Source organism: Canis lupus, chromosome 29 (genome assembly GCF_003254725.2).
Source record: "Canis lupus dingo isolate Sandy chromosome 29, ASM325472v2, whole genome shotgun sequence".
NCBI lineage: Eukaryota > Metazoa > Chordata > Mammalia > Carnivora > Canidae > Canis > Canis lupus.
The window spans coordinates 17,231,184-17,247,346 of NC_064271.1; the positions used below are offsets into that span (position 1 = coordinate 17,231,184).

General features: G+C 39.5%; 1 protein-coding gene and 1 long non-coding RNA gene across 3 annotated transcripts in view; one reads left to right on the top strand and one right to left on the bottom strand.

Moving 5' to 3' along the window:
* CPA6 (carboxypeptidase A6) overlaps positions 1-16,163 on the bottom strand; it is a 317,848-nt gene that overhangs the window by 139,114 nt on the left and 162,571 nt on the right. The window lies entirely within an intron of this gene.
* The window catches only part of LOC112678579 (uncharacterized), a 43,500-nt gene that overhangs the window by 16,872 nt on the left and 10,465 nt on the right, over positions 1-16,163 (top strand). The window contains exon 4 of the long non-coding RNA XR_003147682.2: positions 5,370-5,430. This is a non-coding gene — a long non-coding RNA (uncharacterized LOC112678579). The remainder of the gene's footprint in view (positions 1-5,369; positions 5,431-16,163) is intronic.

A 16,163-nucleotide genomic window follows, 5' to 3' on the forward strand; every position in this document is an offset into this window, starting at 1 on the left:
TTAGTTAAAACAGGAACTGTAGAAATATATGCTTTGGTGTTAGCTAAAGCAGTAAGTAATTGTCCCTATGGAAATTAACCCTGCTGTCTGAAAACACAGGCCTGGGCCAGCTGTCTGGGTTGCATTTGGATCAGTGATCCTCTGCCTCCTACCTTTGTAATCCTGGAATTATTAGTAGCATTTGACACTGAAGATTTTTTGCATTAAATTAAATTTTATATGTAAAAAAAAAAAAACAACCCCACAAAAAACAGAGTGCCCGGCAAATAAGAGCAACTTAAGGGAGGTTACCTATTTTTTTTTTTTGTTACCTATTATTTTTTCTTAAGACTTTTGGATAGCAAATGGGAATGAATAGCCCAAAAATTCTTTCATGGAGGTCATTCTTAGTCTTTAAAATGCTTCAGCTGGGGAACTACTGGACTAGCCCATTCAGGCTTCAGATAAGGAGAAGAAATCATTTTGTATCCAGTTCCTTTTCCTGACTACCATTACGCAGGCAGGCTGTGGAGCTCATAATGAGTGCATACAAAAAGATCTGAGATTCAACCTTAAAATCTCATTTTTGTCCCATAGTTGTAGTAGTAAGGCTACTTATTTCCAGCTTCTGTTTCCACACCTTCTCTCTAAAGCCCATGTCTTTCAGGACAGCCTCTGGTGCTAACTTTAACTGATTTCCATTGCATTCTCTGAAGCACAATTAGAATGATTTATACTTCCCCCTGCCAGGACTGAAGCAGTTGTACTGGGGCAAAGGGATATCCCATACTTTGGGGATTGGGGAGCTCATTGCTGAGTCACTTCTCCAGTGGTCTCACTATGGAAGAGCATTTTATAGTATTTTACTGGCTCAGATTACTTCTGTTGAATATAAGTTAGGTGGTCCCAGGGAAGGGGCATTTTATAAGTTGTTCACAGCTGTAACTAATACTCAGAAGAGCACATGCTACACATTTTAGGTGCTTAATGTTGAAAAAGATGACGTGACTGCCCCAGAAGAGTTTATCTTGTTGACAAGACAAAATGTGTGTACAGAAAAAAACCATGCAATTGGTCTCTGACTGTAGGAGTAAAGCTTGCTGAAATCTATAGTGGTTAAACCCAGATTTCTCTATTTTCTGCCTATTATTCTCCTAAAGCTTTTTGTTGAGATGCAGGCTGGGCAGTGACTATTAAAACTATTTGTCTAGGTTTTTTTTTTTTTTTTGTGTGTGTGTGTGTGTGCTTTAGAGATAGAGGGCTGCATTTGAGGTGTTAGTTTATTTAACTGAGGCTTCCTACTTGTGCCTCAAGAATATATCCTTTCATAAAACTGAATTCTTCTCTTGCATGAATGAGTTCTCAAGTTTGGAAGAAGAGTGGCATAGAGCTGAATCAAATATACAGAATGTTCTTGTAGCCACCATTTCAGTAAAATGATTATACCCATTATCTGTTAAAAGAGACATATCTGTTTCCAACCACTATTCTTGTATAAAGAATTTTACAAGAAGGTTTAATTCAGCTCATTTTACAAATTAGGTATGTTGCCAATGTATTTTAATTAGTAATTAAAATGATCAATCCTCTTTTAATGTAAAATGATCCATAATGTGGCAATAGGTCCAACCTAACTAAATAATGATCAAAACCATCATTGCAAACAACACAGTAATGCTGTCCTTTAAAAGAATTTCATGAGGATTATCTGACTCAATGTCAAAAACCATTTACTGAAAAATGAATTGAGAATCACAGTGTGGTCTTCTAAACCATCTAGTATGTAACATTTGATCAGATCAGTCATGCATATGAATTAAAGCTAGAGATGGAGATCTAAATCAGCATGACCCCAAAACATATTAAATATATGAGATAACGGAGAGCAGGTGGGAGACAATTAGAGAGAAGATCTGGGACAATGTTATGGTTGTTGTTGTCTTTTTTTTTTTTTTTTTTTTAGGCTCTCACTCTGTTAGGGCTGCTGTAAACTACTGCAAAATCCCCTCAAAACCCAGATATAGAGATCATGCGTAAGCACTTCAAAGGGGGAAGACCAGAAGAATGGGACACAGAAAAACAAAATAATGAGGAATGTTTTGCAGCATGTGATTTAAAAAACCCCACACAGATCTGGTAGTGTGTGCTTACTTCTGAAAATGACACTCACTTTGAAGTCTGTCCTTTGAGTCAGACCTCTATTAAACTAAGGGCCTCCCTCACTGCTGACACGAGAGATCAAAGGAAGCACCTTGCACTGCCTATGAGGGACATGGCTAGCATGAGACATTCTAGAGACAGAGCAACAGAGCAGCTAATGGGTAAGAAACCATACAAAAACACCACTCTCCTTGGCTTTCAAAGGAGGAACTGCTTTGAAAAAGACCTTTAGGGCTGCACATTCAGTGGTTGTGATTTGCCAAACTGCTGTCCGTGTTTTCCACGGGAAAACAAGAGGACCAAATCATTAGTCAGTATTGACCAAATTACCTGGGAGTCTGCTCTAAAAATGTGGTTGATTTCTAATGCAGCTTTGTCTCAGGTACTTGTACTCTCAGGGAAATGTGAGCTGTCTCTGAAATATTTTCATTTTGACAGAATTTTCAGAGATAATTCAGGCTCCTCATGTAACACTTTAGAGAATGCCTCCTGCAAATACTTGGATAACAAGGGTCACCATGACAAGTGAACCTTTCCTTTGCTGTTGCCAAGACAGAATTAAATTTTCAGAGAGAATTCCACTCATGTATGGTTACAATTGATTGATGCTTTTTTATTCCTTTGCCAGACACCCAAATGGCTTTTGAGGAGCCTTCCAGGGCAAAAGCAAATTCTCACCTCTGGATAAATAGCTCAAATCTCAAGGGAGAGAATAGCCGATCTTACACAGATCTCCTGCTTGGCATTTTTCCTGCTCCTCACTATTGCTTCAATACTACTACTCTTTAGTTTTCCTGTGGAAGGAGAGCATCTTCCTCCAAAGATAATGCTATTTAGATATAGCACCATCTGCCCTGACTCACTGCTGCCTTGTACTAATCTTGCAGTCACTTTCCATCACGCACTGAAATGGGGCACCTCTTCATAGGCTGCAGTCAGCACCCCACCCACAGACAATACTTTATCAATGTCCATATCTGACCCCAAAGTCTCCCACTTCTCAACATTGATGACCTAAATCTCTGCTTATGACAGACATCCATTTCAAGGATCACACCTCCTAACACCTCCAAAATCTTAAAGTTCAATTTCAGAGAGGGTGGCCACCGGCCCCTGAGGTCCTGCCCTGGCCCGAAGTCCCAGCCTTCCCAGCTCCATCTACTCAGGAGATGTCCCTGAGTCCCCGGAGGCATGATGGGGCTCCCTCCACCTGAGAGATAAGGAAGCTGGGTTCCAGCACCAGGGTGGGGGCTGCCATGAGAGTTTGGAAGCTTAAGAAGAGCCGAGGGCCAGCCCGGTCTTGGGTGTGGGACAGAGGTCAGAAGTGGGGCTGCTATGAGAGTGTACAGGACAGCGGGCAGTGGCCTCAAATCCATCCCGTAGGGGTCAGTGGGGATCCTTCCACTGACTGCCCCCAGGACGGAAAGATGACAACGGGCCCTTCCACATTGCCCTGTCTCTCGCTGGACCGTGAGCCCTAGACAGGTGGCCCAGCATCCGCTGCCTGGAATCCACTCTTGGACCACAGATTCCTAGCCATATTCTCACCGGTCTGAGCTTTAATCTCATTTAGATGTCTAGTTCCTACATTCCTCTATTTTTTCTAGACTTTCAGCTCCCTCTCAGCTCTCCTTTCTTTACCCAAACTAGACATTGTGGTTGTTAGCATGTACAGTCATCTCACCATATAACTGCATGCTGTTGCACCCTCAACACCAAACCCTAACCCTAAACCAATTTTTCAATTTACTTTCTCCAGCCTTACACCCAGTCAGCTGGGTGCTGACTGGAGAAATTCCATAGAGTGCTGTCTATCAAGTCTCTTTTATATTTATGTACTGGAAATATTAAATGTGATATCCAAAAATGCTGGGGAGGCACAAGGTTATACTATACATAATAACGGCTATGGTTTTGAGTAGAAGGGTGGCCACTCCATAGGTTACTCAATAACCTATTTGGTGGCCTGGCCTGAAAATGTAAGACCTCCTGCACTGGTAACTTGAAACATGAGTGATAATTTATCAGTTGGCATCTGAAGAGACTAAAAGCAGCAGACAGGTAGAGAATAAGAATCATAGTAACAACAACAACAAAAGAATCATACTAACAGAGTTCCTCTTCTACCCACCTCATTCTTCATAAGCATATGCTATTATTTATTATTTGAACAACAGGGTAGAGAGAGTGTACAAACCAGGGCAACTCCTCTCTCTTACTGGGCATCAAGGGTGGGCCTGTCCAGGGCAGATCCAGGTCTTGCGGGCCCTGAAATTCATATGATTTTGAGGTGTCCTCTCAAAATAGTACAAAATTAACAGTCACAAAAGCAAATCAAATGCACTTAAAAATTGCTGACGCTTTGTACTGAGCTACATAAGTGTGTAATCAAGTCACTCTTATACAGCAGTCATTGACTTATTGATAAATACATACAGTTTTGTCAGCAAAACATTGGTTTCTTCAGGCTGCTTAACTGAGTTAGTGGCAGTTTTGCAAAGCATCTTGTCTGGAACCACCAGACTAATCAGGCCAAAATGTACTAGGTACACACTAAGATTTGATATGATACATTGGGATCCATAAAGCACATGGCCTCTCATGCAGATATGCTCATTGCTTATAGAAGTGCTCAGGTTCATGCTTTGAAAAACAAATTTTAAAACATAGAAGTTTTACCTTGCATTTTTCCATAAATTATATATATAATATATAATTGTATGTGCTTCACTATGAAGCATATTCCTGACAGCAACAAATTTCTGTTTTGACTATGATGAAAAATCATTTCCTTAAAATTATACATATCTGATGATATGAAGAATATTCCATAGAGTAGCTTCTGACTTCATATATTTCAAAACTGTTTAAGATTTTATTTATTCATGAGAGAGAGAGATTGAGAGAGAGAGAGAGGCAGAGACCCAGGCAGAGGGAGAAGCAGGCTTCATGCAGAGAGCCTGACATGGGACTCTATCCCAGGTCTCCAGGATCAGGCCCTGCTGAAGGTGGCGCTAAACTGCTGAGCCACCAGGGCTGCCCTCAAAACTTGTTTCTTAATGCTAGTTCTGGTCTTGGGTGCCATAGGGTAAAGAGTGTATTATTTTACATTGCCCTTTCTGCAAAGTCATTGCGTTGGCATAGTGGGTGGAAGCAGACAGCTAGTAGTCACATGAATGCAATCCTATTCAACTCAAACTAAATATAGTCAAAATTTCACTTCCTTTCAGGTATTAGATTCCCCAAATGGCCTTTTCAAAGATGAGAGAAAATGAGTGGCAGAGAGAAAGTGTAAGTGGAATGAGACAGTAATCTTAAAAGATTAAAGTTAAAAAAAAATCTTAGTTTTCTAATATCTGTAAGCATGTGAACACATAAAGGGGCCTGTTTTGGTCAGAGGTCCTAAAGTTTATGCGTTATAGTAAACTCATCTTTGCAATCTGGACTCTTATGGTTTGACTGGTATATAATCTGGAGCTTCCTAGTACGGATGATAGGTTACTCCTATATATTAAATAAGGAACAGGCACCTTCATCTTCCTTATCCTTTTTGAAAATGACAGAGCATAAAAGGTATTTGAGATCTGAAGAGTTAGGATTAAAGTGTCTTTTGAGTCAGATGAAATAATAAAATTTTTTTAGAGCAAAATGTAAGCAAGAAATTAGCTGTAATCTGTTGTTAACTCTCTTAAGAGAGTAACAATCCTAGAAGAAACCAATCCTGCTTTAAAAATATGGACAAGGAGTACCTGTGCACCAGAACTCCTCTATACAGAGGAGGGCCCAAGGGGCTATTACCTCATCTTAAAACTCTGGCCACTAAGAGATCTCAGGACTCCTGAGATTTAAAAAAAAAAAAAAAAGTTGCATCCATGAATTGTCCATCTAGTACATTAACTCACCAGAGATGATGTTCTGCCAAGAACATGGTTGGCAAACTCTGTGTGAAGGATCAAGTAGTAAATTGCTTAAGTTTCATGGGCTATATAGTATCTGTTGCAACTACTCAACTCTGCCCTGGTGAAAGCAGTAGTAGACAAAATGCCAGTTAGTAGGCATGGCTATATTCCATAAAACTTTATTACAGATGCTGAAATTTTATTTGTATATAATTTTCATGGATCAAAAATACTGTTTTGGACTTAACTATTAAAAATTTGAAAACCATTCAGCTTGAAGGCTATACAAAAACAGGTGGCAGGCCAGGTTTTTCTGCAGACTACAGTTTGATCTTGGTTCTAAATATGCTCAAAAAAGATTTAGGAATCAGCAGATGAAAGATTTTGATTGATACTACTTTTCTGTTCAACATTTCTGCATGAAGGATGTTTCTCAGATAATAGGTAGTACTGTGTATCAGCAATTTGGTAGGTATCATGCTGAAGATCTAAAACACATTTGTGGATTTCCTTCTTCAAAGCACTCAAAAGCAACATTATGACCCTCCCTACTTCCCTACCCATGACTTTTTGGCTATTAGTTGTTTGGATTGGCTTGGATATAGCTTTGGGTCAAGGGTGTATATATATATTTTTTAATCAAGAGTGTATATTTATTTTTTAAAGATTTTATTTATTTATTCATGAGAGGCAGAGAGAGAGGCAGAGACATAGGCAGAGGGAGAGGCAGGCTCACTGTGGGGAGCCTGATGTGGGACTCAATCCCAGGATCACAGGATCATGACCTGAGCCAAAAGCAGACGCTTAACCACTGAGCCACCCAGGCATCCCAAGAGCATATATTATAAAGACGTAGTACCAATGCAGCATCATGGCCACACAGAATTTGGTACAACATCATTGGCAGCCAAACAGTGCCTTGATTGTCAAGATGGATTGGCCACTCTGGCTATCTGTACCTACTGTCTTTTTCTTATCATTTTGCTCCATATGGATTCCTCTTATTAACATGAATGTTGAAGTCCAAAAGACTTGTGTATAGAAAAGCTTAGTCCCAGCTACTTGTATTTTTAAGAAACATCGATTTGGCAGTGGTACATAATTTAAAACATCCTTTTTGTTAACTTAAAAAAAAAGTGTAACATACAAATCTTATTCTATTTATAAACCTGTATCTAAAGCAAGAATGTTACCTTCCCATCCTTGATTAATGTTTAATTTAAATTGAACAGCATAGGGGCACCCGGGTGGCTCAGTGGTTGAGCATCTGCCTTTGGCTCAGGTTGTGATCTCGGGGTCCTGGGACCAAGTTCCACATCAGTCTCCCCGTAGGGAGCCTGCTTCTCCTTCTGCCTATGTCTCTGCCTCTGTGTGTTTCTCATGAATAAACAAATAAAACCTTTTAAAAAATAAATTGAACAGGATAAATATCCTCAAATAACCAGTTTATCAAATTTGTTTAAGCACTTTACATTCTATTTATAAATTCATGCAATGAGTTTTGCTTCAAATGCCTGACCAGGCAAATTTACTATGTAAGCAAGTAAACTCTTTCTACATACCTGAACAACATAAACTTATAAGTCATTAAACTTATTATAGACACTCTCAAGTTCTTCTAAACATCCCATTATTGTTTATAAGGGTAAATTTCCTTCCAACTTAAAATCACATCTATAATCAATTTTACATTTTAATTGGAGTCAAATTCTATCATGTCAGATTCTCTTAAACATTACAAGCCTGATAAGTGTCAAATACATACAGATTGTCCCAATGATTATAAAACCTATGCCTAAATTTAATCCCCAAAGTACAGGTAGTACAGATCTAATTACCTTCATTAATCCTTAACTTTAAAGCTTCCTGGGGTAAAATACCTTACTGTTTAAGTCAAGGGTCAGCAAACTCCATACAGCCTAGTGCCAGATCTTGTCTGCTTTGGTACACCCTCAAGCTAAGAATGGGTCTTACATTTTTAAATAGTTGGAAGAAGAAAACAGACAAGCAGAATATTTCAGCATCCATAAAGTTTTATAAGAACACTGCTACCTTCATTTGTTTCTTGTCTATAGCCGCTTTCAGGTTAGGTGTCAGGGTAAGTGCTTAAGACAGAGACCCTGTGGCCCTCAAATCTAAAATATTTACTCTCTGGCCTTTGCAGACAGTTTGCTGACATCCCCATCCCTGACCCTCTTCTAGTTTTTTTTTTTTTAAGAAGATACAAGTCAAGCTGTGCTTGAATTTCAAAAACCCAAATAAAAGATCACTGTAGCAGAATATTTTGCCTTAAGGTTATTTGGGGACTAAGGGCAAAGATCTGATTTTAAAAGCTCTTATAATGAAGAGCTTCTTTAAAAAAAAAGTGGTTTATCATCCTCCCTCCTCCATTAACCCAGAGAACAGCAAACAGTAAAACTGAAGGTAGGAAAGAAGGGAAGGGGATGAGCAGAATATATTTTTTGGTGTAAGGACAGAAATGTGCCCCCTGTCCCATACATCCCCCTCCCTGCCCACAGCATAGAAGGGATCCAAGTCTGAGCATCCCTCTGGAGCTCCTTGGCAGCCACGGAGCTGAGGGGGTGCTTCTCATAGTTCTTAGGAGGAAGTGCTCTGCAAGCTGCTTCCTGTACTTCTGTTCACCCATCTTCTGTGTATTTTGCCTCTTCTTGCCTTGACAGATGGTTCTAAGTATTTCAGCTAAGTCTGTCTCTGGGAAGCATCTCAACCCCCCACCTCCCAGTTTAAATTTAAAGTTGTAATATGCCTTTCCAGTCATCATTACAAACATATAGTATTTGCATATACGTTTTAATATGCAACGTAGGTAATATATTTGATCATAGTTACGTTTTAGACTATAACGTTTCCTCACAAACAATATTTCTGAAAAACAAAAACAAAAATCAAAGAAACCCTATTTCTGCGGCATTCGGAACCAGAAGTCAAGTCCTAACAAAGCACTGTCATTTAGGTGAGAATAGAGAAAATTCTGACACTTTGGTTGCCACTGCCTTCCAGTAACCTCATGAAAAGAACTGTTCAAATGCCTCTGCATTATTATTTGGGTTCCATTTTTCATATTCCAGAAAATCTAATCTCTTAAAACTAAAGTAACGAAATGTACTTGAAATAGAAAAGAAGACAGACACAGGAGAGGGAAATTTGTGTGGAGAGGACAAATAAGCCTGGAGGTCTGCGGCCTCACCGGGTAAACAACCCCCACTGAGCCCTGCACCAGGCAGGGGCACAGCAGCCCCCCCAACTGCTAACACCTGAAAACCAGCACAACAGGCCCCTCCCCCAGAACACCAGCTAGACTGACAACTTCCAGGAGAAGCCAAGGGACTTAAAGTACACAGAATCAGAAGATACTCCCCGGTGGTTCTTTTTTTTTTTTTTGTTTTGTTTTGTTTTGTTTTGCTTTTTGATTTGTTTCCTTCCCCCACCCCCTTTTTTTTTCTCCTTTCTTTTTCTTCTTTTTTTTTTTTCGTTTTTTTTCTTCCCTTTTTTTTCTCTTTCTCTTTTCTTTCCTTCTTTCTCTCCTCTCTTTTTCTCTTTTTCCCAATACAACTTGCTTTTGGCCACTCTGCACTGAGCAAAATGACTAGAAGGAAAACCTCACCTCAAAAGAAAGAATCAGAAACAGTCCTCTCTCCCACAGAGTTACAAAATCTGGATTACAATTCAATGTCAGAAAGCCAATTCAGAAGCACTATTATACAGCTACTGGTGGCTCTAGAAAAAAGTATAAAGGACTCAAGAGACTTCATGACTGCAGAATTTAGAGCTAATCAGGCAGAAATTAAAAATCAATTGAATGAGATGCAATCCAAACTAGAAGTCCTAACGACGAGGGTTAACGAGGTGGAAGAACGAGTGAGTGACATAGAAGACAAGTTGATTGCAAAGAGGGAAACTGAGGAAAAAAGAGACAAAAAATTAAAAGACCATGAGGATAGATTAAGGGAAATAAATGACTGCCTGAGAAAGAAAAACCTACGTTTAATTGGGGTTCCCGAGGGCGCCGAAAGGGACAGAGGGCCAGAATATGTATTTGAACAAATTCTAGCTGAAAACTTTCCTAATCTGGGAAGGGAAACAGGCATTCAGATCCAGGAAATAGAGAGATCCCCCCCTAAAATCAATAAAAACCGTTCAACACCTCGACATTTAATAGTGAAGCTTGCAAATTCCAAAGATAAAGAGAAGATCCTTAAAGCAGCAAGAGACAAGAAATCCCTGACTTTTATGGGGAGGAGTATTAGGGTAACAGCAGACCTCTCCACAGAGACCTGGCAGGCCAGAAAGGGCTGGCAGGATATATTCAGGGTCCTAAATGAGAAGAACATGCAACCAAGAATACTTTATCCAGCAAGGCTCTCATTCAGAATGGAAGGAGAGATAAAGAGCTTCCAAGACAGGCAGCAACTGAAAGAATATGTGACCTCCAAACCAGCTCTGCAAGAAATTTTAAGGGGGACTCTTAAAATTCCCCTTTAAGAAGAAGTTCAGTGGAACAGTCCACAAAAACAAGGACTGAATAGATATCGTGATGACACTAAACTCATATCTCTCAATAGTAACTCTGAACGTGAACGGGCTTAATGACCCCATCAAAAGGCGCAGGGTTTCAGACTGGATAAAAAAGCAGGACCCATCTATTTGCTGTCTACAAGAGACTCATTTTAGACAGAAGGACACCTACAGCCTGAAAATAAAAGGTTGGAGAACCATTTACCATTCGAATGGTCCTCAAAAGAAAGCAGGGGTAGCCATCCTTATATCAGATAAACTAAAATTTACCCCAAAGACTGTAGTGAGAGATGAAGAGGGACACTATATCATACTTAAAGGATCTATTCAACAAGAGGACTTAACAATCCTCAATATATATGCCCCGAATGTGGGAGCTGCCAAATATATCAATTATTAACCAAAATGAAGAAATACTTAGATAATAATACACTTATACTTGGTGACTTCAATCTAGCTCTTTCTATACTCGATAGGTCTTCTAAGCACAACATCTCCAAAGAAACGAGAGCTTTAAATGATACACTGGACCAGATGGATTTCACAGATATCTACAGAACTTTACATCCAAACTCAACTGAATACACATTCTTCTCAAGCGCACATGGAACTTTCTCCAGATTAGACCACATATTGGGTCACAAATCGGGTCTGAACCGATACCAAAAGATTGGGATTGTCCCCTGCATATTCTCAGACCATAATGCCTTGAAATTAGAACTAAATCACAACAAGAAGTTTGGAAGGACCTCAAACACGTGGAGGTTAAGGACCATCCTGCTAAAAGATAAAAGGGTCAACCAGGAAATAAAGGAAGAATTAAAAAGATTCATGGAAACTAATGAGAATGAAGATACAACCATTCAAAATCTTTGGGATGCAGCAAAAGCAGTCCTAAGGGGGAAATACATCGCAATACAAGCATCCATTCAAAAACTGGAAAGAACTCAAATACAAAAGCTAACCTTACACATAAAGGAGCTAGAGAAAAAACAGCAAATAGATCCTACACCCAAGAGAAGAAGGGAGTTAATAAAGATTCGAGCAGAACTCAACGAAATCGAGACCAGAAGAACTGTGGAACAGATCAACAGAACCAGGAGTTGGTTCTTTGAAAGAATTAATAAGATAGATAAACCATTAGCCAGCCTTATTAAAAAGAAGAGAGAGAAGACTCAAATTAATAAAATCATGAATGAGAAAGGAGAGATCACTACCAACACCAAGGAAATACAAACGATTTTAAAAACATATTATGAACAGCTATACGCCAATAAATTAGGCAATCTAGAAGAAATGGACGCATTCCTGGAAAGCCACAAACTACCAAAACTGGAACAGGAAGAAATAGAAAACCTGAACAGGCCAATAACCAGGGAGGAAATTGAAGCAGTCATCAAAAACCTCCCAAGACACAAGAGTCCAGGGCCAGATGGCTTCCCAGGGGAATTTTATCAAACGTTTAAAGAAGAAATCATACCTATTCTCCTAAAGCTGTTTGGAAAGATAGAAAGAGATGGAGTACTTCCAAATTCGTTCTATGAGGCCAGCATCACCTTAATTCCAAAACCAGAGAAAGACCCCACCAAAAAGGAGAATTACAGACCAATATTCCTGATGAACATGGATGCAAAAATTCTCAACAAGATACTGGCCAATAGGATCCAACAGTACATTAAAAAAATTATTCACCATGACCAAGTAGGATTTATCCCTGGGACACAAGGCTGGTTCAACACCCGTAAAACAATCAATGTGATTCATCATATCAGCAAGAGAAAAACCAAGAACCATATGATCCTCTCATTGGATGCAGAGAAAGCATTTGACAAAATACAGCATCCATTCCTGATCAAAACTCTTCAGAGTGTAGGGATAGAGGGAACATTCCTCGACATCTTAAAAGCCATCTATGAAAAGCCCACAGCAAATATCATTCTCAATGGGGAAGCACTGGGAGCCTTTCCCCTAAGATCAGGAACAAGACAGGGATGTCCACTCTCACCACTGCTGTTCAACATAGTACTGGAAGTCCTAGCCTCAGCAATCAGACAACAAAAAGACATTAAAGGCATTCAAATTGGCAAAGAAGAAGTCAAACTCTCCCTCTTCGCCGATGACATGATACTCTACATAGAAAACCCAAAAGCCTCCACCCCAAGATTGCTAGAACTCATACAGCAATTCGGTAGCGTGGCAGGATACAAAATCAATGCCCAGAAGTCAGTGGCATTTCTATACACTAACAATGAGACTGAAGAAAGAGAAATTAAGGAGTCAATCCCATTTACAATTGCACCCAAAGCATAAGATACCTAGGAATAAACCTCACCAAAGATGTAAAGGATCTATACCCTCAAAACTATAGAACACTTCTGAAAGAAATTGAGGAAGACACAAAGAGATGGAAAAATATTCCATGCTCATGGATTGGCAGAATTAATACTGTGAAAATGTCAATGTTACCCAGGGCAATATACACGTTTAATGCAATCCCTATCAAAATACCATGGACTTTCTTCAGAGAGTTAGAACAAATTATTTTAAGATTTGTGTGGAATCAGAAAAGACCCCGAATAGCCAGGGGAATTTTAAAAAAGAAAACCATATCTGGGGGCATCACAATGCCAGATTTCAGGTTGTACTACAAAGCTGTGGTCATGAAGACAGTGTGGTACTGGCACAAAAACAGACACATAGATCAATGGAACAGAATAGAGAATCCAGAAGTGGACCCTGAACTTTATGGGCAACTAATATTCGATAAAGGAGGAAAGACTATCCATTGGAAGAAAGACAGTCTCTTCAATAAATGGTGCTGGGAAAATTGGACATCCACATGCAGAAGAATGAAACTAGACCACTCTCTTTCACCATACACAAAGATCAACTCAAAATGGATGAAAGATCTAAATGTGAGACAAGATTCCATCAAAATCCTAGAGGAGAACACAGGCAACACCCTTTTTGAACTCGGCCATAGTAACTTCTTACAAGATACATCCACGAAGGCAAAAGAAACAAAAGCAAAAATGAACTATTGGGACTTCATCAAGATAAGAAGCTTTTGCACAGCAAAGGATACAGTCAACAAAACTCAAAGACAACCTACAGAATGGGAGAAGATATTTGCAAATGACGTATCAGATAAAGGGCTAGTTTCCAAGATCTATAAAGAACTTCTTAAACTCAACACCAAAGAAACAAACAATCCAATCATGAAATGGGCAAAAGACATGAACAGAAATCTCACAGAGGAAGACATAGACATGGCCAACATGCATATGAGAAAATGCTCTGCATCACTTGCCATCAGGGAAATACAAATCAAAACCACAATGAGATACCACCTCACACCAGTGAGAATGGGGAAAATTAACAAGGCAGGAAACAACAAATGTTGGAGAGGATGTGGAGAAAAGGGAACCCTCATACACTGTTGGTGGGAATGTGAACTGGTGCAGCCACTCTGGAAAACTGTGTGGAGGTTCCTCAAACAGTTAAAAATAGACCTGCCCTACGACCCAGCAATTGCACTGCTGGGGATTTACCCCAAAGATACAGATGCAGTGAAACGCCGGGACACCTGCACCCCGATGTTTATAGCAGCAATGGCCACGATAGCCAAACTGTGGAAGGAGCCTCGGTGTCTGACGAAAGATGAATGGATAAAGAAGATGTGGTTTATGTATACAATGGAATATTACTCAGCTATTAGAAATGACAAATACCCACCATTTGCTTCAACGTGGATGGAACTGGAGGGTATTATGCTGAGTGAAGTAAGCCAGTCGGAGAAGGACAAACATTATATGTTCTCATTCATTTGGGGAATATAAATAATAGTGAAAGGGAATATAAGGGAAGGGGGAAGAAATGTGTGAGAAATATCAGAAAGGGAGACAGAACGTAAAGACTGCTAACTTTGGGAAACGAACTAGGGGTGTTGGAAGGGGAGGAGGGCGGCGGGGGGTGGGAGTGAATGTGTGACGGGCACTGGGGGTTTTCTGTATGTTAGTAAATTGAACACCAATAAAAAAAATCTTTAAAAATAAATAAATAAATAAATAAGCCTGGAGGTTATAATAAATGTAATTCCTTATTATCAAACTGAAATCAAGGCAGGAATCCTAAAGCTCCTCCACTGTTTAATAATATTTTAAAAATAATGATCAATGAATGGGAAGCTCAGAATCCTCCTTTAAGTAGAAAATTATTCTCAAACAAAAATCAGAGCAGTTTGCAGATTCTGAATATCAAGTGCCTCTTACTTTTGAGTTTTCACTTTGGCTCAGCCTCAAAGTGTGATTTGTTTTTCAACACTGTGAGTGACAAAGTAGAAGGTAGAGTTACATTAGAGATCAGTGTTAGGGTGTCATGATTACTGGAAATTTCCAGAGAATCATCATGTACAGTAGATAAAAATGTGGTTTTAAAATGTTTCAAACATTTTTTGGCCTATTTCAAAATTTCTGTAAGCCAGTTTTATTTATTTTGCTTTTCGTAACATTTGTGTGTGTACTCATACACTGTATAGTGAGAACATAAGATCTATTCTCTTAAATTATTGAGGTAGTTTTGATCGAATCCTGAAAAAGACTATTTTTTTTTAAATGGATTCAATCAAAACTAGTTCTAGGCAGCACAGGACCCTCACTCCAGTAGGACTTCCTATGGATGAAATTACATCCTTGCTACTGAACAACATACCTCCGTGAGAGAGCAACAAAGGCTGGTAGGCTGTATAGAACAAGGAGGAGAAGGTAAAACAGATAGTACCTTAATATCAAAGGCAGGCCTGTGGGGCTATAGTTTACAGAAAATCAGATCTTATGAATCCCTGAAAGCAGCTGCCTGGTGGGGCAGGGTAGGATCTTTAATGAGAGATGGGTAGGAGCTTTTCTCAACTTTTTCCGACCCTCGAGCCTACCTAACCTCCTGAGGGGCCATTTCATCATTTTTATGTGGTATATGATAAAAAGAGGTTCATTTAATATTGTAAAGTTGTATTTATTTAAAGATTTTATTTATTTATTTGACAGAGTGAGCGAGTCCTCACACAAGCAGGAGCACAGGGAGAGGGAGAGGGAGAAGCAGACTCCCTGATGAGCAGGGAGCTTGCCATGAGGCTCCATCTCAGGACCCTAGGATCATGACCTTCAGCCCAAAGCTTAACTGACTAAGCCACCCAGGCACCCCTGCTGTCAAGTTTTAAAAACTTTTTTTGTGTTTAAAGATTTATTTACTTATTTATGGGGGGGTGGGGTGGGGGAGAGACTCAGGCAGAGGGAGAAGCAGGCTCCATACAGGGAGCCCGACATGGGACTCGATCCCAGGTCTCCAGGATCAGGCCCTGGGTTGAAGACAGCGCCAAACTGCTGAGCCACCTGGGCTGCCCTTTAAAAACATTTTTGCTATAGCATATAATGCCCAAACAAGCATACAGTTTAAGGATTATGACAAAGTAAAAATCTGTATAACCACACCTGGATTAAGAAACAAAACTGTTAGTACTCTTAAAGACAATTCCCTTGATTTTTTATCATCTAACAAGTACTTTTTAACAACATCACCTATTTTAATCTATTT